The sequence below is a fragment of the Meriones unguiculatus genome, chromosome 14 (genome assembly GCF_030254825.1).
Source record: "Meriones unguiculatus strain TT.TT164.6M chromosome 14, Bangor_MerUng_6.1, whole genome shotgun sequence".
Classification (NCBI taxonomy): Eukaryota; Metazoa; Chordata; class Mammalia; order Rodentia; family Muridae; genus Meriones; species Meriones unguiculatus.
The window spans coordinates 30,226,216-30,242,553 of NC_083361.1; the positions used below are offsets into that span (position 1 = coordinate 30,226,216).

The following is a 16,338-nucleotide window of genomic DNA, read 5'->3' on the forward strand; positions in this document are numbered from 1 at the left end:
CTTTCTATGGGGCGCAGGATGTTCTTTTTGAATTCTTCTGTAGCTTTGTCTCTTTGAGAAAAAACAGCATGTATTTTGGCCTAGAACTGTGAATAAAATCTGTGTCCAGGGGCCAGGGTGAAACTAATGCCTTTTTTTAGTCACAAGTCCAAAAGCTCCATTGGCAACAGATAGTAAAAGACATCAGTAGCCAGCTGCAGAAATGTATTGTGCAATTTTGAGGTGAGGATGGGTAAAATCCCAGGGCCCATGTGTCAGCCAGAGCAATGACATCAGCTAGTTTGCTGGTACTACAGGAAGGGGAGGTTCCAGGTGCTGAGCCACTTTCCTGCATGTGCAGTGTCTGGAGCCACCCTGGTTCTGTTAGCAGTCAAGGCCTCTGTCTGGAGAAAGCTTTGTTTAGTTCTTGCCTTCTGTTTTCTCCATGGGACCTAAAATGGAAACTTTGATGGCAAGTACAACACTTTGAGGACTGGACAGCCTCAAAGTGTGTGATCTTGTATGCTTCTTGTGGTGATGCTAATCTGCCTAAGGTTTGCAAACCTTGTGAATATGAGTATCTTATATGAAGTGCAAAGAGGAAATGTGGAAGGAGAAGTGTTGTCTGGAATCTGTATTAGGAATTGCCTTTTCCCGGCAAAGAAGAACAGTCTTAGACTTGATCTTTTTTTAAAATTTACTTCTGGGAGGGGACATACATGCTGTGGAGGATGCATCTGCACTTGTGTGTGTTGAGGCCAGAGGTTGGCATTTGGTATTTTCCTCAGTTGCTTAACACTTAACTTTTTGAAACAAGGTCTCTCATTGACCCTGGAGCACACTGATTTAGCTAGATCAACCAGTGAGCTCTCGGGATCCTGTCTGCCTCATAGCTCTGGGATCATAGACCTGTGCTACTAGGGATCTGAACTTAGGTGACTGGGCTGGAGTAGCAAATACTTTGCCAGCTAAGCCATCTTGCCAGCCCTGGTTTAAATTCTTTATAAATTAATATTATTCAGTGGCTTAATATAACCATTTAGCACAGAAGAGGAAGGCATATCTAATGACTTCTTTTCTGTGTCCAGCAGAGCCTCTTAGGGCCATACGTTGGGTGATATATTGGAAAAGGTGTGTCTTCAGGATGATCTGTCTATTCAGCCTAGCTGTGTACAGGTGTCTAGGAACTGCAGTGGGGATTCTTGGGAAGCTTATAGCTAGCACTACAACCGCTGAGGCCACATAGAGGCCAGAACAGGGTGGGAGCCAGCACAGCCCAACTACTTAGCAGCTTTGGTTTCCTGTCAGATGTTAGGATCTTCTTCTGGCGCCACCTGTTTCCCTGCAGATGTTGGAAAAAAAGCCTGGTGCACAGAAAGCAGATGATACTAGGGCTTATACCAGGGTAGGAACTTCCAGCCTCTGGCTTATGTAGGCTCCTCTGCACCTGAGTAGCTATGGGTTTCTATAACAGTCTGGTTCACATTCACGTGTGGCCACTGCTCACTCAAAGGCATGTTGGGGAGAAGCTCAGGTATATTCTGTCTGGGTATCTTTTTTTCTCTTCCTTTGGCTTTTCACATCTAAGGACCTTTCTGTCACAGCCTCTGAGGTAACAAAGTGCATATTCAATATCTAGTGCCTCTACTTCTGGATCTGGAAAACTGTGGATAAGCTCTTCGTTTCCTTCCTGGTCAGGTACTTCTTAGAAGCCACCAGAATTCCTTTCTGCCCAACTCTGCCTCCAGACTGTTTGAAGTACAATTGTTTCCTGCATCTGTGATTTGGAATGTTAAAAACAGATCTGTGGAGACTAACTACTGAAGGTGACCAGAACTGTTCAAGGGGGGATGGCTTTTGGTTTTTGGTTTGTTTGTTTGTTTGTTTGTTTTTGTTTTGAATTCTGGAGCTAGGAGTTATCTTTGTGGGGTTATAGTATTCATTCTTATTTGGGGAGGAGGTTATCACTAAGGAGCTCAGTCTGTTCTCAAATTTGTGATCACTCTGCTTCAGCTTCCTGAGTGCTGGGGTTAGAGTAGTGTGCTACTATACTGGGGCTCAGTATTAATTCTTTCAAGAACATTCCCAATTTACCTACTTTTCTTCCTGTCATTCTGAAAGAGATGGGATGGGGAACAAAGCTAAAGCCAATCCTCGGTTTCCTGGGATCTTTTTTTGGACTTAAGATGGGTACTGCAGATACAGTTATGAGGAAGAAGCTGAGAAGCAGGTATGAGACTGTTTCTGGCTCTCATGTTGGCATGCTGAAAAGTTTCTGTAACTATCCCCTTCCCCTACAGGTAGGTACCATTTTTACCTGGCTTCAAAGTCTTTGGAGGGCAGCAGCATTTACCTCTGTAAAGTAGGAAGGGCCCAAGAAGACATTAAAACAGAAATAACTGGAGGGATAAGCCCTTCCAAAGAACTGGAAAGGGTAGTTAATCTGGAGGGAATGGTGAGTGTTGGGTGTGGAGAGTGGGGAGGTGGGTTTGGGAAGGCTTACTTGTGTCTTGGATATGATGCCCAGGAGTGCCTTCCTCATGGAATAGAGTTGGTACCTTGCCTGGCCTTCTTGTCCTGTCCCCACCATACACGTGTATGGTTTTGGCCTGTAAGGGAAGTCTTGGCAGAGTGTCATGGGACTGAGCCACTAGATTTGAGATTAGACTGGTCAACTTCAGTCTGCCTCCCAGCTTTTTGGCTGCCTTAATTACGAAAAACTTCTTGGAAGCTCCCAGTCCTCGCTGACTTGGCCTGTGATGGTGTCTTGCATTGGAAAGGTACATATTTCTTCCCACACATGCTCTGCATCTTTGGGTTTTAAAAAGAGAGGGATACACCTAGGTGTGGTGGTGCATGCCTGTAACTCAGAACTTAATGCAGTATAATTGTGAGTCCAAGGCTAGCTGGACAAGATAGCATCAAGTACTAGACCAGCATAAGCTACACAGGGAAACCTTGTCTTAAAAAAATTAATAACAACTGGAGAGATTGCTTAGTGGTTAAGAACACTTGCTGAGGACCTAGATTCGATCCCTAGCACCCACATGGTGCTTCACAACCAATTGCAATTCTGGTTTCAGGAGATCCGATGGCTTCTTCTAATCTCTGCCAGCACCAAGCATATGTGTGTTATAATACATGTAGACAAAACACTCACATAAATAAAGTGAATGAATGAAATTTTTAAAAAGTTGAGGCTGGACCTGATAGACTAGGATCAGAGGGAAGGGGAAGAGGACCTCCATTATCAGTGGACTGGGAGAGGGACACAGTTGGGGAATAGGGAGGGTGGGATTGGGAGGGGAGGAGGGAAGGATACAAAGTGAATAAACTGTAATTAATAAAAATAAAAATAATTAAATAATAAAAAAAGTTGAAGCTGGTTCGTGGTGTATCTCAGTAGAGTGCTTGCCTAGCACGTGTGGCCCTGGTTGGATCCCCAGGACCGCATAAAACAGATAGTTAAGTATGCCTGTAATCTCAGTATAGGGAAAGTGGAAGCATGAGGATCAGAAAGTCAAGGTCATCCTCAGCTTTATAGTGAGCTTGAGGTCGTCCTGAGGTACATGAAACTTTGTAGTAAGGAGCTTAATTTGAAACAGACCTTGAGAAAGGAGCTTAATTCAAAACAGAACTAGCTCAGGGTCTCCATCTGAAATGTGTATTGGAAGACTCCTACTAGTCTTGACTTTTCTGTCTCTTCCTTCCCTTTATCTTCCCACCGTGGTCAGAAATTGTGGACAGCTGCCACTATCAAGTAGGCCCATCAGAATGTTAAGAATGGAGCTAAGTACAAGTCCACTTTGCTTAGAGTGTTTGGGTTCACCTGTAGAGCTGGCAATTTAACCCTGGGATGGGGCTTTCCTCCCAAGAGTGGGTGAAAGCAGGGAGGAAAGAGTAAGAAAGTGCATCAGGGTCAGGATAACATTGAGTCTGTGTTCTTTCCTCCCTCCTGTTCTTCCAGCATCATCACTGTTGATAAGAAAACAAGAAAGAGAAAAACAAGGCCTTGCTATCCAGTCACAAACAGTAAACAAGCATTTGCTGACTTTCTTAGCTTAACTGACAGTGTAATACAGATACTTTATAAAGCTTGGGTTTTGGCAAGACAGAATTTAGTATCTACCCAGAGAGAGACAATAGTTTTTAAACAAAGAATACCCAAGGTTTTAATTTGTTGGTTTTTAACTACAAATATCTTTGCAGTTGGGAAACAAAAAAGTTGTGTCTTAAAACCATAGGAAAGATTTTTTGAAAGAGGCAGGGTTTGGTTTTTTTTCTGGTCTTTGAAAGTTGGGTTGAATTTATAAGTAAATGAGGGGTGTTCTGCATGTGGAGAACAGCAAGCACATTGAGAGAATATAGTATCTATCCAAGAGTCACTGATGAGCTGTCCTGAAGTAGTATGTCTAATAGGGCAGAGCCAAGAATTTCACTTTTTGCGGTTAACATTGGTGCACCAGAGATGGGATATGAAGCAATGAAAGTGGAATCATGTGGAAACCTTGTTTAGTTTAATTTAAATTCTTAATTATGTATATGTGTACATATATGTGTGTGTATGTGTAGGTATCTCACAGAGGGCAGAAGATACCATTAGATTCTGTGAAGCGGAGTTAGAGGTGGTTGTGAGTTGCCTGATGTAGGTATCCTTAGCTGCCAAGCCATCTCCAGCCCCTGGAAATCTTAATGGTAGAAGGAAGTAGGGACACTCTGGAGAGGGCATACACTGTTAGTAACTTGCTAAAGATATTGAGAGAGCTGCAACAAGAATAGAGAAGGGAGCAAATCCTAGCGAACATTCCTGAGTGAGATAGGCAGGTCTTAGACATGGGATACTATGAATGAAGGCGAGGAGAAGGAATGTGCTCAATAAAGTTTCTGACCTTTGAGTACTGATCCATACCTACCTAACATCTCTGTGAAACACCTTGAACTTTTCAAAGTACTTTTTTATTCTGGCCCTTTAGAGTTTATCTTTGTGGGAAGATGGGAGCCAAGAAAGCAGAAGGCGGTTCCTAGTTCATTCAGCTTTTTAGTGGTGGGATGGGACATCTGCTCTCAGCTTCTCATCTTTTAGGGCAGTTTTATAATAAAAGCAGTATGGAGAAATGATTGAGAGACCAAAACAAGTCTATCCACAAGCAGGATGACATTAGGTAACTCCTAGTCTCTCTGGGCTTACCCATAAGCCTTTGGAATGTATTACTCGATTTCCTAATAAGAAATGTTTTCTGAGAACTATGATCAGGAAGATAGATTCTTGGGTCTTTTTAATTCTGAGTCTTAAATTCACAGAGATTATATGTATGAAAATACTTAATTGAAATTCTTGAGAAACTGTGGCTTGTCTGTTTCTAAAGGTATTATAAGAATTATTTGACTCCACATAATTTTCTGCTTGTATTGCCATAAAACCTGAGTGTTGAGGACATCACTCTGTCTTGGCAGGTTTTGGCAAAATGATCAGCAGCACCCAAGAAGCTTCTGTTATCTTTTTCCTCTCTTTGTAAGATGGACCTGTACACCTCATTTCCCATATCCTATCATTATCACTTTGTGCCTGTCTGTCTTGTTGTCTGGATAACCTTTGTTGGCGAGCCCCCACTCGCATAGCAAAGCGCCTTTGGATATTGCTTTCTTTGTGTTCTCTGAAATGATGTGAACTAGCACAGTTAGAGAATGGAACACAGAACTGAGGGTCATCTTGAAAGCATTTTGGGGAGTGTGCCTTTTTTACAAAGCTATTGTGGTCTCTGTCTTGACCATTAGCTTTCCCATAGACACAACTACACTAGAGCTCCTAACAACAGACCAGAGAAGTGTTGTATCTTGCATTCTAGGAAACCTTTTCTTTTCTGCTTTGGGACATGGGGTGATGGCTCCTACAGGTCTAAAGCACAACCATAATTGCTGAGTCATACTGCTGAAGCTCTGTGAAAAAAGCTGTAAATCCAGATAGTTCTAGGAGAAAAGTTAAAGTTAGCAAGCTGAAGAGAGATTCTGTGTGCTCTATCTAGGGTCTCAGTTCATGTACTCTGTCATTTGCTTTCAGTTTCCAGTTCTCAAAGTTCCTCAAAGAGGTGAACTCCGCTGAGTTCTTAGTTTAGTCAGAATGACCTTATCCTTGGTATCTGTCCCAGGTTCAGTATATGTTACTTTCTTTTTCCTCTTTTTCCCCTCTAGATTATATTGCTGTGGTCCATCTCAGTCTTCTAATTTCCTTTCCTACTATGGTGTCCTAAATGTTTAAGAGGTTGGGGGATGGACTATACAGGTAGTCAAAGAAATGAACTTAAATTTGTGGGTGGGTCGCGTCTGGAAGGTACACACACACACACACACATTTTTTTCTGGACAGGGTTTCTCTGTGTAGTCCTGGCTGTCTGAACTTGCTCTGTAGATCAGGCTGGCCTCAAACTCACAGAGATGTGCCTGCCTCTGCCTCCTGAGTGCTGGGACTAAAGACATGCACCATCACGCCCAGCTGGAAGGTATATTGTATATCTCATCTCTTCTGTCCTTCAGAATAGCAGGTGAAGTCAAGTGTAATGGAGCTTGACTTCAAGCCTTTCTTGGATAAATTGAAATAAGTGGGTATTTCACTTATTAAAACAACAACAAAACCCTGAAACCTCTTCAGGCCTCCAGATTCTCACTTGCAAGTGTCCATCCTTGCCTCTGCCAGCCTTTTCAGTTCTTTCTGGGTCTCTGATCTTCAGGTTGCTGCTGGATTTGCTTCTCCTGGCTTTGTTTGGAGAAGCCTAGCTTCTCGAAGGGAATGTAATTTAGTTCAGGCTGCGGCCGTCTGGTAAGTCTCAGGTGTGAACAGAGTGAAGCCTTACTAACCTTACCAAGTTTTCACGAGAGTGCTTTCTTCCTCAGCCCCTGTGGCCTTTTCCTCACATGACGGATTATCATGTATTACTGATGGCAGCTGTCATCTGTGTTGATGGCAGGGCCTAGTCTTTCATCACCTTGAGAACTCAGCTCCTCATCTGATGGTGTTGGAGGTGAGCCAGTGTCTCATGTGACCGCTCTGCAGTGACATGGCTGGGACTGGGAAGTCTGGCGGCATTTGTTGTGCTGGTCACAGCAATTGTGTCTCCAAAGAAAGAAACCCCAGACACTGAGGGAAAGAAGGCTTTCTGGAGTCCTTCCTAACTTTCAGTAGGCTAAGTGGTACTCATATGTGTTCTCTCACTCCTCTGCAAATAATGCCTAAGAATCCCTCCCGATTAGCCATTCTGACAGCCAAACAAATTTCCACCTGTTTCTGTCCTTCAGAGGCTTGTGCTAGTTTCTCTTCTTCCCATATGCCCCCACACCCATCCCTTCTTTTCTCGTCATCTCACCCTTTTCTTGCTTCCTGGGGTCTATTTTTTTTTTCTTCTGCGTAAGTACCTCTGTGTTGAACTCTTAAGTGAGCATCTTTTATACAAAGAAAATCAATCTAGTTCTGTTCTATGTTCAAAAAGTAGGATATATGGGGCTAGTGAGATGGTCAGTGGTTAAGAGTGCTTGCTGCTCTTTCAAAGGAACAGTTCAGTTTCCAAAACCAATGTCAAGTAGCTCCAGCTCCAGGGGATATGACACTTCTGATCTCAGCAGACACCAACATACATGCTGCATAGTTACACATACAGATACAGACACATATATATGAAGATTTAAAAAAATAAAAATAGGATATATCCAGTGTCTGTAACATTAAAAGCTGTTTTTTGTTTTGTTTTGAGAAAGTGCTAGGTTTTTAACTTTGAGGTGAGAGGAAGAAGCTCAGTATGCTTTAATCCTGGCACTTGAGGCAGGTAGATTTCTGTGCGTTTGAGGCCGCTTAGTCTACATAGAGAGTTCCAGGTGACCCAGGTCTACACAGTGAGACCCTGTTTCAAAGCAACAATATCAAAAGCCAAAATAAGATGGAAATGTTCCCAGAATAAAAAATGGCCTTTGAGGGCTGGAGAAATAGCTCAGGAGGTTAAGAGCACTGGCTTTTTTCCTCAAAGGTTCTAAGTTCAATTCCCAGCAACCACATGGTAGGCTCACAGTCATCTATAGTAAGATCTGGTGCCCTCTTCTGGTGTGCAGGCATACATGCATGCAGAACACTATATAAACAATAAATAAATCTTAAGAAGAAGAAAGAAAAAGAACTGGCCTTTGAAGTGCCTTTGCTCTTCTCTCTCCCTGAGTCTTTACAAGCATTGTGAACTTTGCTTCTAGGAGATAAGTTGGTTTGTAAATATACAAACAATGCCTGAAGAGGCCACCAGCTGCATCCTGCCATCTGACGGTTCAGATACCACATTCAGACCCCAGTCTGTGCTCCCAGACAGCTATCAGATGACAGCTTAGTTTAGAAGGTTAAAGAACCACAATAATTCACTCTAGTAGTTAAAAATATCGCTTTGTGATTCAGACCATGGTGAACCATGGTTTAAAGAGACAGTGGTATGAATTGTTCAGATTCCTGAGCAGGGCATAGAATGAGCAGCTCTATGCCCTTGATAAAGCTTGGGAGGCCAAAGGCCCAGTTGACCTGACAGGCAGGGCTCAGCTGTCCCTGCTTTATGGAAAAGGTCTTAATCTTACCATGCCTTAAGTTTCTCCTGAGACAACTGCTCAGAGACAGAAGAGCTTCTCTGCCTTCTTGCTGGATGCATGTCTGTGCATTATGTGCATGTGGTGCCCGAGGAGGCTAGGATAAGAATGTCAGATGGCCTGGACCTGGTGCTACAGAGAGCTGTGAGCTGACATGTATACTAGGAATCAAATCCTGAGAATTTTCTACATGCAGAGCAAACACAAACATTCAAAAATATGTAAGAGGTGGTCCCTTTCAGAAGAGCTTATGTATAATTGCAAATGTGAAAAAAATGAATGATAGCTTTGTGAGAGGAAAGAAAGTAATAGAACTCAAAAGACAAGTCCTGAGTGTTGGTGGGAGAATTAACTTGGCCACCTGCCAAATTTCAAGTGGAAGATTGTGTAGGGTGTCATGATAGTGTAGTCCATGATCTCTTCACAGGGATAGAGACTGTGCAACTGACTTGATTCTAAATTGTTCAGAGTGTCTTCCAGCATTTGTGATCAAGGAAACAGGTTACTGGCAAGAGGCTGATACTTTTGAAGCTGGAATTGAGAGTTAAGATACTGTTCTTGTTCTAAAGAGTACTAGGAGCTGGTAGGAGAATGAAGCCAAGCAGGCCTCAGGGTACTAAAACACAAAGCAGTGAGACACAGTTGCCATAGGCAGACTGCTGGTCCCAAGAGTGCTGAGTTGAGAAGCCAGTGCAGCCAGGACACTCAGCAAGATAGGATAGAGGATGTGGCTGTGTGTGGTTACACTTCTATAGTCTAGATATTTTGGGGAACACTTCTTTCCCAGGTTCTACATGCTTTCTTGGTTAAGAATGCAATTTAACTGAGACTGAGAAGGCTCAATGGGCAAAGCATCTGATACACAACTATAAGGAACCTGGAACTCATGCAGTACTGGGTGCTGTGGTGCATACCTCTAATCCTAATGCTTTTATTATGAGATGAGAGGTGGAGACAGGAGGAGCCTCAGAAGCCTGGGACCCAGGAAGCATGGTGTATGCAGTGTCAAACAACAAAAAGAGACCCCCATCTCAAATAAGGTGGAAGGTGAGAATCAACATCTCAGGTTGTCTTGTGACCTCTACACACATACCTGTTCTCACATGCACAGACACATGTAAATATGAATGCTTGTATTCTCTCTCTCTCTCTCTCTCTCTCTCTCTCTCTCTCCCCTCTTCCCCTGAAGCTTAGTCATGATAGGTTAAGATCTTGGTTGAACTTAGTTCTAGGATAGATCAGCCTGAAAAGCCCATTCCGGAATAAAAAATGGTGTCATTGGGAAAGTCTGGAATGTTACTTCCATGGTCCAGTCTTGTCTGGGCCTGAGCCTATATTTATGTGGCGCAGTGTTAAGATGCTCAGACTGAGTGAAGGGCAGGGGTTGAAGATTTGAGAGCTTTCATCTCCTTAACTCGTATATGAGTATTGTGACATATATCCTAAGAGACTGGTCAAGCCACTGTGCACTTTGTTCTCAGAGGATCTGAAACTGGAGCTTCACTTGTGTTAAGGACGGTGAGGCAGGTAGAGGTGAATGTCGTGGGACTGGAAGACTGGCACTCCATGGTGGAGGAGAGAGACTGGAAAGAGGAGAGTTTCCTGCAACAAAAGGACTGACCTTGAGCGTAGAGCAGTTATTTTTCTCTTAAGAAGGCTGTGCTAGCAAAATATGTATAGCAATAGCCAGCATACTAGGCTCCTGCTCCTGCCGGGTGTGGCTTCCAAGCACAGGAGGCCTGGCATTGCCATACCTGGGTTGCAGTTTATTTTATTGATCTGAAGGTTCTGGTAGAGCCCATGCTCAGCTTGTTGTAGACATATTGCCTTTCAAGAGGACTTTGAGATGACACCTCTCTGTTCTTTAAAGGCAGCTTTGAGGGTGATGGCCGAGGAGAGTGTCCAGGCTGTTTCCCAACCCACTCTGTTTGGCACTTCCATTCTCTCTCCAGCCTTCTCCCTATAGGCCAGAAACTGGAATCTCATCTTTTTCTTCAAGGAAGTTGCTTTTTGTATGATTGGAGGCAGATAGCCCTAGAACTCTAGGCCAGGTGCTGTGCCAGGTGTTGAATAGACCCAGAACGAAACACAGTGGCCAGAGAGATGGCTCAGTGGTTAAGTGCACTAGATGCTCTTGCAGAGGACTTGTGTTCTATTTTTAGCACTCACAGAGCAGCTCACAGGGCACACCCTCTTATGGCCTCTACAGGCACATGGTACAGAGACATACATGCATATGAAACACTCATACACTTAAAAATAAATAAATAATTTTAAAAGAACATTATAAAAACAAATAAATGTAAAGAGAGATATAAGAAAACACCATGCACTTTTTAGTGACCCGATCTTTATGTTTTCTCTAAGTATGGATGGGTATGTATTCCCCATGTACAGTGTAAGCCCATCTAAAATTCAGTGCTCCGGACAACAGCTGCTTCTGTTTGCTTATCTGGTGAGTGTTTCCATTTTTCCATTCATCTCATAATATGTCGATTGCCACGATGAGTGAGCTGCTAAAGTCCTTGCACCTGGAGGGGCTCAGGCCTGTGTGGGGAGTGGTATACAAGTCATGATGATAAAGTAATCCACACAACATAGGACAGGCATCCCTAGGCCGCAGTGGGCCTGTGAAAGAGACAAATTCTGCCTGGAGATGTAGAAACATTTCACAAAAGGAGGTTCCCTTGAGGTGGGCCTTGAAGGCAATAGGGAAGGAGAAGCAGCCAGATGCAGAAATAGCACGACCCACAGAGAATGGGAGAGAAAGGTCGAGGCATTTTCAGAGTAGCAGGTTATGTGCAGTATCATGGTGTGATGTGGTCATGCCTACAGTGGGAAGGTGTGGGTTGGAGAGTCATTGATCCTTCACTATTGACTACTGAGAGAAAATTAAGGAGTCAGGATTTCAGATTTTGGAGACAATGTGTCTTATAATAATTGGTTGTTGTTGCTTATATTAAGACTTCATTATTTTTCCCAGATAACACTTTTCTTTTTTAAGAAAGGGTTGTTTTTAGTTTTAATTATGTGAATGCTAGTACATGTGTATGGAGGGAGTGGTATTTGCATGTGAGTGTAGGCATCCTTGGAGGCCAAAAGTGTTGGATCCCCTGGAACTCGAGTGTCAGAAGGTTGTGAGTCACTTGATGTGGTGCTGGGCACTGAACTTCGGTCCTCTGGAATAACAGTAGACGCTCTTAACTGCTCAGCCATCTCTCTAAGCTCCCCTCCCCATAACAGTGTTCAATGAATTCTTTCTTAGTAACAAAACTCCCTGCTTCAAGCTCATATAACATGTCTTTAAATTATAGCCAGGTACACATAAATGTATATATACATGTTCATAAGCATATAAATTTTTTTTCAGTGTCCAATCTTTTGACATCCCTACATGACTTTAGGTGACAAAGTTCATGCTTGAGAATTGTGCAATCAAGTTACAGAAACAACAACAAACCCTTGTGTTTTAAGCAAGTTTGTGATTTTTTGTGTTGGACCACATTTATAGTTATCCTTGGCTGCATATATTCAGAAGTGACATATTTGTCAGCATGGTAATCTGTGCTACACAGTGAAAAGGAGAAGACAGTGTTTCATTTCTGGATAAAGCTGACCCCAGAGAATGTTGCCATCGTGAGAACTGGGCCATTCCTTTAGCTTACTTGGTTTGGCAAAGATACAGTGGTAGTGGAAGGCCTATGATGGGCATTCCAGTAATGAGAGAGGCTATAAAACCCTAGATTGCATCCCTAGGAGAGTGACCTTACCAGGAAAGTTCTGGGAAGTAAACCACAGGGAGACTTGACAGGAATTTTTGATTAAGCCCATAGGCAAGACGTATGGGGGAACTATAATTATAGTTTGTAAGTTTATGAAAAGGTGAAATGAGTGACGTGGAATAGTTGCTCTGGGTGTCTCCTTCCTGTAGGAAGGATTTTTACACATTCATTCTGCGTTTTTGAGTGCCTGTTCTGTGCTGGCCCTTCATCAAGTACAGGGACTGTGGTAGCAGGATAGTCAAGGTTCCTGTTCTTACATGGGGGAAGACTCACATTAAGCAAATAACTACATAAAAGCACAAACACAAATCTTAATAAGTGCTTTGAAAGGTAAGTACAATGAGCTAAAGGAGCTGCGTTTAGACTTGGAGGACTGTGGACATCGGGAGATGAGAGTCAAGTTGAGGCAAGATAAGAGTCATCAGGGCAAAGACTGGGGCTGAGGTTTCAGGCTAAGCTAGACAGCCTGGAAAAAAAAATCTGACATTTTTAGTGAACTAAAATATTCTGTGCTCAGAGGGGGAAGGGCAGGAAGTATGCTGAGAGGAGGGAAGAAAAGGCTCATGTTAGGTCCTTGTAGGTCTGGGTAAGAACCTATATCTCATTCTAAGGAATCTGGGAAGCACTGAAGTGTGTTAAGCAGGAAATGACACGATCCTGTGTCAAAAGGGGCTTCAGACAGCCGTGTGGAGAATGGATTTGTGAGGGTATGATGTTGCAGAATGTATATTTGGTCTTCCTCCTGTTTCCTGGCAGACAACTCCAAAAATCCTTTAGAATCTCCAAAGCAGGATGTCTCTCTCTCTTTCTCTTTCCCCACCCCCTCTGTGTTTGCTTGGCTGAGGGTTCCTGGATGTCTTCAAGATGGGGCTGCTTGTGTAATTTTTAGTCTTATTACCTCACTCCTGGGGAAGGGAGAGGAGGTTGAAGGTTAAATTGGTTACCAATGACTAATGATACAATCTGTTGTGCTTATACACTGAATCTTCCATAAAACCCCAGAGGACTAGGTTCTGAGAGCTATAGTGGAGCCAAACAGGTGGCATTTGTAGAGAGGGCTTGGAAGCTCTGTGCCTTCCCCATACCTAGCCAGATGAATTTCTTTCATGTACAATACTGTTCATAATAAACTAGTAGATCTAAGTGCTTCCTGAAGTTTTATGGGCCAGCCTATTAATAGCAAATTTATTAAAGCCAAGGATATAGTTGTGGAAATTCTGATTTAGATTTACACATGCTTGATCAAAAGCACAGATAAAACAATCTGAACCTAGCAATTGGTATCTAAACTAATAGGGCAGCAATCTTGAGGACTGACCCTCATGGATTTTTGGTGCAGTCTCCAGGAAGAGTGTCAGATCCACATGAGGGGGCATACATCTACTGTTAGACTGATGATTTGCTTGATGTGTTTGAGAAACCTCTACCCACTTAGCAACAGAAGGCTGTTGTGTTGATTGTTGTGTGATGGTGTGTAAGAAACTTGAGTTTGAGTTTTCATTATTTTTTGTGAGGGCAAGAGGTGAAACTAGAATAGCTAAGTTTCTGTAGTAATTAATGAGTGAGATAGACCCCAATGGAAGTGGAGAAAGGGGGACAGACATTAGATTTATTTTCCAAGTAGAATTATTTGAAGTTGTTAAGTGGATTGCAGTGGGAAGGGAAAGAGACTGGAGATGTCTCCCAAGCTTCTGGCCCAAGTATTTTTGTGAACTTGAGGTTTTTCTTTTCCTGTAGTGGGAGGGTTAAATTTAGAGCCTTCTGAGTGTCAAATGTTGTCCTGTTGAGCTTTCTCCCAAGCATTTTATTTAGTTGTTTGTATTTTATTGAAAATACAGCATTTATTCATTTGTGTATGAGGAGGGGGCTATGTATGTGGGTAAATGCATGCCATGATATACACATGGAGGTCAGAAGACAACTTCAGAAATCAGTTTTCTTCTTCTACCATATTGGTGCCAGGGATTGAACTCAAGTTGTCAGGTTTGGTGGGAAGTTCCTTTACCTGCTGAACCATGTCATTGGCCCTTATTTTATTTAATTTTGTTAATTATATGTTTTTGAAGATCCATTTTATTTGTATTAGTATTTTGCCTGTGTGTATGTTTGTATAAAATGTGTGTACCTGTTGTCCATGGAGGTCAGAAGAGGGTATAAGATCTCCTGGAACTGGAGTTATGGGTGGTTGTAAGCCATCATGTGGATGCTGGGAACCAAACCTGGTTTCTCTGCCAAAGTAACAAATGTTCTTAACCACTAAACCATCTTTCCATCCCCATAGCCCTTATTTTTCATTTTGAGACAAGATTTCATTGATTGCCCATACTAGTCTTCGATTTGCTCCATAGTCCAGACAGGTCTTGACATTGCAGTCCTCTTACCTCAGAGAGTAGCTAGTATTACAAACCTGACCGACTCACCCACCATGCCTGGAAGACAACATGGGTCCATAAAATCCTCCTCCTTCAGGAAAAGCCGCAACAGGCATGACCTAGATCCAGTCCTGCAGAGGCAGCAGAGGAAATTAGCTGGCCTTGCTTCTGTCCAATTTCAGGAGCTCATATGCATCAGAATTACCCAAGCAATGGTTCTGCTCTCTCCACACTCAAGGCCCTAACTTTGTCTTTTCCTTCTGAGGACAAGGCACCTTTAAAGAACCTTTATAACTCCAGTGTGCCACTAGGGGGAGCTTGGCCTGCACTGTGTCTAGTCTTAGGAACTTTAAAATTTGGATTGCCAGACTGGAGAGATGGCTCAGCCATTAGAGGCTGGTCACAAGCATAAATATTTGGATTACCTGCTTGATTGACTCTGTTTCAGCGTTGATAGTCTGACTTACGCTGTTTAAAAGTATGCCTGGTAAGGTCTCAATAAATTTTAGTAATCTTGGTATTGCCATTATACCATGAATTTTATCTAACTGTAGAACGAGGTGGACTTGCCTCACCTACATTGGAGACTAGGCATGCGTGCATTGTTTGGGCTGAGAAAAAGAGCAGATAGATGATTGCTGTGTATATGAGGAGAGAGAAGCTGAGGTTTAGTGATACTGTCTTCTTTTGCAGGGGATTCTGGGGCTGATGACCACTTTGGATCTGTAGTAGCCTGCCATTTCTTCTTGGGTTTTGTGATGTTTTCTACATATTCCTTCAGCATATATTTATGATTTAAATTCAAGTTAACCAAAATCTGGTTTTGAGAATTTTGTAGTATACTGAAAGTGAATCAAAATCAAAAGGAATTCTGCAAGGGATAAGCATTAAGGAGTCCATCAGAACCTCCCAAGCATTATTTTGAGAAGCAACACTGGAAAATATCCTCCTTTAGTCTCATTATCTTAATCTTCATCAGCCTCCTTGCCTTCCCACATTCAATCCATTTACAAGTTTCAAATAATTCTACTTGAAAAATATAATACCTGGTGGAGGTGGGTTACCAACAATTTCGGGGGGAATGAGAGAAGTTCTTAACTGAGTGCCTGATTTGAGGCATTTTTGGCAAATAGCATCTTTACACTCTCCCAACCCCCACCTCACCTCTCCACCCCCCCTCAGGGATAAGATATATGGAGAAAAACTAGAAAGTCAGGAGGCTGGCTCAGTGGCATGTGGCCAGTTGGTGATGAGGTCAGACACTGCCAAGGTCCTGTGATTCTGCTCTGGTGTTCTTGGCAACTGCTCTGTTTAATGTATGCTGGAGAGCTGAAAGGCCTGGGTGTTGTTTTGGATCTGTTATTTCTTGATTCAGTAAATGGGAGCAAGTAATTTAACTTTGTTTTAGATATTCTTTAAAATGTGTTAAATTAGTCCAAGCTTTCAGACCTAGTCTGTTGGAGAAACAACAAATAATCAGGATCTGGGTGGCTATTTTGGGGGGATGTAAAGTAGCATGTGGCAGGGTATTTTCTCTAATTTGCGGCATATATTCTGCATGTTATAAATGCTATCTGTCATTGAGGCTTTACAAGGGC

General features: G+C 42.7%; 1 protein-coding gene across 4 annotated transcripts in view; it reads left to right on the forward strand.

The window, feature by feature from the left end:
* The window catches only part of Dennd2b (DENN domain containing 2B), a 165,283-nt gene that overhangs the window by 50,891 nt on the left and 98,054 nt on the right, over positions 1-16,338 (forward strand). The window lies entirely within an intron of this gene.